Genomic DNA, 8,833 nt, shown 5'->3' on the forward strand with positions numbered 1-8,833 from the left:
ATCCTTACAGTCCTTTAAACCTCTAATTCCTATTCTACCTGAAATTATTTAAAGTTGAAACAAGGAGAAGGGAATTTGGGTGGAGAGTTAGTAGTTGAGAATTGCTTTTCTTCTGTATCAGAGGTCTGCAGACTGCGGCCTGATTTGGCAAGCAACCTGATTCTGTATGGCTAGCATGCTGGAAATGGCCTGTACATTTTTAAAGGGTTGTAGAAAAAAATAAAGCGTCAGAGACCAGATCGTGTGACCTGCGAAACCTAAAATATTTACAATCTGGCCCTTTGTAAGATAAAGTTTGCCAGCCCATCCTATGTAACAGTAAAATAAAAACTGTTTCTCTTTGACTACATCTTATAATCAGATCTCCTAGAAGAAAACTTGAAGCCTCTGAATTGAAAACATTAAGAAAGGGATTTAGACAGCAGTGCTGTGTTGACCATTATAATGCATCAGTGGTTTCTCCTCATTGAGGGTTCTGGCTCTTTCGAAGTTCGCTTTTTTTTAGCATTTACTTTGTTCTGGGATACAGGTACCCTGCTGCCTTAAGGCTGTCCTCTATGCAAGCTGCTCTTCTAACCCTTCACATCAGCTTTTAGAACATGATCCTCCATGACACTCTGATTATTTATAACCTCAAACAGGCATGGTTGGTATGTATTTTACAAACAGAAGAGGGATCAACAACGGCTTCACGCTGAGAATAGGATATGTCCAAGACCTCTGGTTTATAAAAACAGAATTAGTTTCCTAATTATCAATTTAATACATTTCTCAACTACAAGCTTCAAATTCCTTATATAAATCCTGCACTCTAAGGAATGTGGTTTTATTTTCTAAAGCCTCCCTAAAATTCTAGAACAGTGATTGTTAACTGGTGTCCTGACACACTGATATTCTCCTGTCTCTTGTGAACTGTCACAAGTTTCTTGTTACTCATACAAAGTATTTGTGATGAATTTACTTTTTAAAAACGAATTAGAGAAAATGTCAGGTTAGCATTTTGTTGTTGCCGATTCACTTGTGTTCTGATAAGCATCCTGCATGAGAGGGCAAGGTGTCGAGTTGCTGCTGATGTGCAGGGGAGAGGTACAGTCTGTACCAGTGCTATCTGCCACAGCCCAGTCAGAGGAGGTAATGTTGACAATACTGCTAAGATTTCTGTCCCTTCGGAGTTTCTGTAAGATTTTTTTTTTCCTTTCAACATTTAAAAAACTTGGTCAAAATATGGGATTACCCATTGAAATATGTCCTGGATTTATCATGTCAGAAAAGAGGTTGAAATGCTCCAGAGTCTATCTAGAAGTATATATTTTTTTCCCCAGATCTCACCTTGACATTTTACATTATTTTACTTTAAGTTATTTAATATAATTCAGACTTTTTAAATCCCTTTTTATATATCAGTGAAATAACTGAGCCATATTACACTGAAAAGTGTAAATAAATAACATAAATAAATGCTGAGTCAAAAAATCTGTCCAGAGGAACAATTGTAGCTAATCTTCACTCTGCCATTTGAATTTGGGAGACTACTTCATTTGTAATGGTAGTTTTTCCTTTTGGAACTAAGTTCTTTCTTTATCCTCATACTTCAATGGCATGTTTGGAATGTGCTAAATTTTCATAAACATTAATACTTAGCTTAAATTATCATTATTGATTTGTCCTCATACTTTGGATTAAGTCTCCAAAGATTTTGGAAGATAAATGGGGAAGCACTCGATTACAGGAGAACAGTGTCACTTCTAGATAAAAAGGGTTATATATAGCTCTTTGACACATGAATAGGACTTTTTCAAAATTTTGTGTCTTGATTTTGAGGAAGGGGGCAACTAAGTTTTTCGCCCAGAATTAATTTGAAGGATGACCCTTTACTGTCACTTGGATTCGGTGATTGTGTGTTATTCCTCCACTAGATTGTATGTTCTTTGAAGCCATTGTCTTCTCAATATGCTTAATTTCCTTCAAGTACACTAAAACCTGACTCATCTGGAAAAAAACAGGCCAAGCTGAGTTCATGTAAAGTTTAAAATAATATAATTTTTTAAATATGGAATTAGTTTCTGACCTCAACTAGAGATATAGGTGGACCTGCTTGAGGTATCTTTGTTTTTATGGAAAATGCTTTTATTACATGCCTTTTTTTTTTTTTTTTTTTTTTTTTAACTTTCACTGTTCACAGGCCGAACGAAAGGCCTTTTCCTCAAATAGCAACTTTTGGCTATCTTTGTTAAATTAATAGACTTTAAAGGTATAATTCAAATTAATGGTTTAAATTTAATTACAGATTGAAAATGTTTTCTCTTTTGTGACTTAATTTTAAAAGCAGGCCTGACTTAATATGGGACCTGTATAAAACAATTATACTGAACAATTATATTAGACTGAGTATAGCTAATATTTAGCTTGCCTCTTAAAATTATCAGACTGCTATTCAGTTTTAAAAACTACCCATAGTTTATGAACTACTCAGGAAAATTTTCCCTTTTAATTGCTTCTTCGTGTAGTACTCATAAGGGCTGGGGCATTTAGGATAAACTAGAACATTTTCATGTGTTTTATGAATACTTGTATAAACTGAAAGTGTTTTGATTTCCCACAATCCTCCAAAGGACTGTTTATTTGTTGATGAGTTGTGTTGATATTTTTGCTGTTACAATTTCAGCAATGGAGTTCAGTGAACGTTTGTCGAGGAGAGCCTACTTCTAAGCACTGGGGGGAAGACAAAGAGTAAGATATGGTCCATGCCCCAAAAAAACTTGTGGTTGGTGGTAAGTTCTCATAAGATTTGCTTCATCTGAGCACACTGGGATTGAGGGAACATCTGAAGGCTGCTGTCTTGGAAATTTTTGAGGAAGTGTTTCTAAAACACTTAAAAATACCTGAGTCATGTCAGTCTGTTTGAATAAAAGAAATCGATATGAAAAGTCTTTTCTTAAAAAATGATTGTCTTATTTTATAGTATATTCTTTTTAAAAAAACATTTCCGATAGCTGTGTTTTATACATTTCTTTTTATCTGAAGCATCTCTAGTCTTTTGGAAAATGTCCTACATAGTGCTAGCCTTCAAACTATCAAAGTAAATTTTCATTGTAAAATAAATTAATTGTCTTTGTGCCAGCTAGCAACTCTTTATAAGTCTGTAAGGTATGAAAAATTACATCTTTATTTTTTTTACATACTTCAAGCATTTTACAAACCAATTAAATAGTTGAGGATAGTGCATTTTGACATGTATAAAATAATTTTTTCAAGTAAGCAATCAGTCTCTACTACCATCAGATCATAGTCATTTTTAAAATATTTTAATACATACATATTAAAGTATGTATGAAAAAATCTAAAATGTTAATAAATATGTTTATCAAATAGCAATGGTCTTGGGGTTTTTTTCAACATAATTAAGGAGTTTTAAAAATATATGAAGATAAAGCACAGTTACCCAAATACAATGTGATATATTATATTCTCTTATGCATCAGTATTACAGATGTTGATTTGCTTTTAAACTTTAAATGTCGTATTATTTATATGAGAATTTTAAAAGAACAATTAAGTTCTTTTGTGTAAAAATAAATGTTTTACTAGTCTCGGATGCTGAAAAATGCCAATGCAAGTTTTACATGGTAAGAGGTAGGTACATAATTACAGTATTGAATTTTCTTTAAAAATTATTTTTCAACTTCAATACAAAGTAATTTCATGTAATAACTCAAATGCAGTAGAGCAGGTTTTTAGATTCTTAACAATGGCTAAAGAATAAGTGCCTCACGTAAGAAAAATTACAGGTGTCTGTGTTTTTTGGTTGAAACTTGCTTTCAAAATAGAGTTCAAGTCTGTTCTTTTTTTCCAGTGATTAAAATATAAGATTAGCTTTGGTTGGTTTAGTGGATAAAAGCGTCCAATCACCTTAAAATATAAACCTCAGAAATACAAAAGAATATCAGGTCAAGGTCTTAAATAGACAAGAATCTCATTTAGGTCAAAGACTAAGTAGACATTGCCCCACTGGGTAAACAATAAATTGCATTTGAGAGAGTTTGAACTTTTATCTATTTGTTGTGTCACTAATGCCTGACCATATTTTGTTTGGCTCAAGACAATGGAAAGCAGTTCAAAAACTTCATGTTTTCCCACTTGAGCTTAATTTATTCAAAGAATACCAAACCTTCTAGGTCCAAGCATTGTTGCTGCCTGTAAATGATACGGATTCAGGATTCACAACCACTTCATGCCTTGTCATCTGATCTGAGTCATTCCCTGTAGGAGGATCATGTGTTGTGTATGAGGACCTTAAAGAGTTTGATGTGAACCTAAGTACCCCTTGATCGTGAGTAAAGAGTTCAAGTTTGCTTATAGCTTGATAGAGGGGTAGGATGCCACCTTTGAAGAAGTAGACTTAGATGCAGTTGAAGCCTAAAGTTTTAAACTATTGTCCAAGCCCCATTAATCGCTGAAAGTGGTAATGGGTACTAAGTTATCGTTCAGTCTAATGTTTCTTTAGAGATGGAGCGGTTACCCATAGCAACTGTTTGGTATACCTCCCATTGTCTTTATTTTTATTTTTTTAATAAATTTATTTATTTATTTTGGCTGCGTTGGGTCTTTGTTGCTGCGCATAGGCTTTCTCTGGTTGTGGCGAGTGGGGGCTACTCTTCGTTGTGGTGCACCGGCTTCTCGTTGCGGTGGCTTCTCTTGTTGTGGAGCATGGGCTCTAGGCGCACGGGCTTCAGTAGTTGCAGCATGTGGGCTCAGTAGTTGGGGCTCACGGGCTCTAGAGTGCAGGCTCAGTAGTTGTGGCACACGGGCTTAGTTGCTCCACGGCATGTGGGATCCTCCCGGACCGGGGCTTGAACCTGTGTACCCTGTGTTGGCAGGCGGATTCTTAACCACTGCGCCACCAGGGAAGTCCTCCCATTGTCTTTAGAAAGCTTTTAGCTTCTGCCCATTTATCCCAAGTCACAAAACCCACTTAGGTGGGTTGTGTGTTTCTTAAGAGAAGCTTCCTTGTAAAACAATATGTATATAAGAAGAGTTTGTGATAGAAAATCCCAGCCAGAAAGAGATTGCAACCATGGTTATTTTGGATTTTTATCTCTCCAATAGATAAAGTAGGTGTCTCCAATCAGATTTTAGCCCGTGTTCTCCAGCTTCTGATGTTGCTATTACCCCACCCACTCTCTGCCACTTTTTAAGTTCTGGCCTAAATATTTATTCCGTTGATCCAAGGTTGGACAAAAGTGAATTTAGAAAATCAAGGGGAAGAAGCTACAAAGGCTTAGAAATTAACGCACAAAGCACAAATTTCTTATTCTAAGATGATAACAGATAATTTGACTAATAAAACTTGTTTTCTGTCCTCACTCCAATATGTCATAACCACATTTATTACCTATTAATATATGGCCTGATCTATCCATTCCCACTGCCAAAGAAATATATTTTCTGCATATTCAGAAGCATGTTCTTCATGTTGAACCAGTTGTTGATGTTTTGGTTATTTGGAGGGTTTGTTTATTTGTTTTTAACAGTGTGAAGGATCCTTATTCTGGCCTCATTTGCAGACAGCCATCATTGAGCTCAGGGTAGTTTGAGTAGAAAAAAATCTAATTCCAGCTCTGGTTACTAATTCCTTTCACATCTCCTGAAGGGCCAGCTCACCCTCTTTCAGCTCTCTAGAAGGCAAACTGTACAAACTGAAATGGAATTCTGATAAGGGTGGAAAGACTCTTGAATTAGCTCTCCTGGAAATTTAGAGTTGAAGTGCGGCCATTTAGATGATGATGAGCCCTGGAATTTTAAGGTCAACAAATCTGGAGCCTGAATGTCATGTGTGGGCAGAGGACATTCTTCATAGTAAATAAAGCAATCAACCAGAAAAATGTAAAGGTAACTGCCGAGAAAGAGAAGCTGTCTGAAATCTTTGCAGTTCTCATCAGGCACAGCTCTGCCTCTCTCTATTTACTTCATGTCTGTGCAATTCCTGTGTTCTTCTTCTTAAGCTAGTTTGAGTGGGTTACTATTCCACAGAATCAGATACCACTAAGGTATAGTGTAATACCTTTTGTGATTTTTAAAGTCTTAAAAAGCTAAGGACCTGAAACTATAATACACACAGTTTGTTCAACGTAACAGAGTATTGGTCTCTAATCAGCATCCATTCTATACATTCGTTGTTAATATGAGGAAGTAGTCTAGAGTGTGACAAGAATATATGCTTAAGAATATCCATCACAGTATTTTTTATCCCGTGTTAAAGAAAAGATTGCCTTGTACATCCATAGTATGGGGTGATTTTATTGGCTGCAAAATACAGGGAGTTTTTAGTAGGAAAAATGGTCATACTATGTCATGGAAAAGAACCTATATCAATTTGTATCTAAAATATGATGGCAACTATATAAAACTATATAGAAAAAAAGATGAGAAGTAATACTTGCCCATGGCTGATAGGATTATGAATGGGTTTTTTCCTGCTTTTTATAACTTGAACTTTACAAATTACCCCTGCTCCACCAAAATAAAGGTGGAAAAGAAAGGAAATACACCTCCCAAATCTGTACTTAAATTTCTGGTAACTCAGATTCATACTCCCTTAGAATTAAAAAAAATTTTTAACTCAATTGAGCTTTGTGGTAGAGGAATATTTTTAAAATATTCCTGGAAAAACATTTCTTCCTATTTTGTAGAGGCATTTGTGTTTCTTTAATGTGGGTTTGGTGCTTGAGGGCTGTAGACTTTAGGAGGGTTCTTTACCAACCTGAATGAGATCAACAAAGCAGCTACAGCTCGGAACACAGTGCTTATCACATACAGTAAGCCCGCAATATTGAGTTGATTAATGTATAAATGCAGCTCTCATATCACTTTTTGTGAATGATACTCAAAGGCATATGGTTAGGCGAACGCTAGTTCAGTGCTTTGCTCACTTGAATGCACATAAGACTCACCTAGGGAACTTGTTAAAATAAAAGTTCTAACTGGGTGTGGGGTGGAGCTTGAGATTCTGCTTTCCTAACGTGTTCCTAGGTAACGCCAGCACTGTTCTGGGAATTGCATTTGTCCCAGTTAAAAAGAGGTGCAGTGATTACCCCAAAATGGAACTCCAACTTGAGGAATTCCATGGTAATTAAATCTTATTATGGAACAGTATTACAAAATGGGAAAATAGTTGTAATACTGTAGCTTAAATCCTTGGATTTTAGCTCCCAGATATATTGGAGTACAGTCATGCCGTATTTCATAACTAAATACCATTGTGCAAAGATTGTTAACTATTTGTAACGGCAAAGCCAGTAACTATGTTAACTAAGTTCATATTAAGTTGTAGTCATGGTATATTTGGGAAAAGCCAGAACATTAAAATTGATTTTTAAATAAGGATAGTTATATTCAGATGCACAACATGAGAAAACGGTGCCAATTTGGGGTGAAGACTGAGAAATTTTCAGATTATCATTTTCAGATAATTTTTTAAGTTATCATTTTTTCATACTTGAACTATTTTTCTGGGTGTATCATTAAGTTGGGCAATACTAAAGTTGGTTGCTTTCCAATAGCTCTAAGAGAAAGAAACCTACTGGAAAATTACAAGTGGAATCCTGTTAAAACATGCCTGAGTGAGATTTAAAACTTGGCCTTTGCTCAAAGGAAATCTTGCTGTAGTGGCCAGGAAATTTTCCTAAAGCAACTTCCGTGACTCTTTATTTAATCCTTATCAAACAATTACGTTGACCTCTGCAAAAATTTCTTTTTCCTTGGAATCCATCATTTTTAGGGACAACGTTCTGGAATTACATTTATCTAGGTTCTACATTGCAACAACAACAAAAAATTCACATTTTATTTGTTGCCAACACCAGTTTTCTTGCTCCAATGGCTTTTCCCCAGCCACCGGGGAATCACAATGTTTATAAATTGGAGAATCAAAATTCAGATAAGTAAGGAGGGTTCAGTCTACAAAATGCCAAAGCTACTGTTCAATTGATCAGACTAGTCAAACTGTCAGACATTGTATAGACCCAAAAGGCATTGAATTTTATCTCACAGTCACTAGGGTTGTGTTTAACCCTCACTTGGAGACTTCCCTGGTGGCGCAGTGGTTAAGAATCCGCCTGCCAATGCAGGGGACACGGGTTCAAGCCCTGGTCCGGGAAGATCCCACATGCCGTGGAGCAACTAAGCCCATGCACCACAACTACTGAGCCTGCACTCTAGAGCCTGTGTGCTGCAACTACTGAGCCCATGCATCGCAACTACTGAAACCCACGCACCCTGGGGCCTGCATGCTGCAACTACTGAGCCCACTTGCTGCAGCTGCTGAAGCCTGTGCTCTGCCACAAGAGAAGCCACCATAATGAGAAGCCCACGCACCGCAATGAAGAGTTAGCCCCTGCTCACCGCAACTAGAGAAAGCCCTCGTGCAGCAGCAAAGACCCAATGCAACCAAAAATAAATGAGTAAGTAAATAAATTTATTTTTTTAAAAAAGAGCTACTTGAAACCCACTAAACTCACCAATAGGTAAATTGTTTTTGAAATAAACAGTTTATAAAATACTCTGATGTCAAGAAAAATCAAAGATGTCTCCTTCCACACAAAGGAACTAATACTAAAAAATGATTGAAAGAAAATAGATTAAAATTAAATTCAGAATATGAAATTGAAAAGTTAAAGCGTCCCATTATTTTGAGAATTGTGATAATACTGAACCTAACTAAATGGTGTTATTCTAACGTTACTGTTGTGCTCACTGGATAATGTGCTTCCTTATTACTGCAGATATGGGAATTTCCCATACACAGAAACTCAGTTGTAACAGTTGTTCTTAATAA

This window comes from Grampus griseus (assembly GCF_964374135.1).
Source record: "Grampus griseus genome assembly, chromosome: 13".
In the NCBI taxonomy this organism is placed as follows: domain Eukaryota; kingdom Metazoa; phylum Chordata; class Mammalia; order Artiodactyla; family Delphinidae; genus Grampus; species Grampus griseus.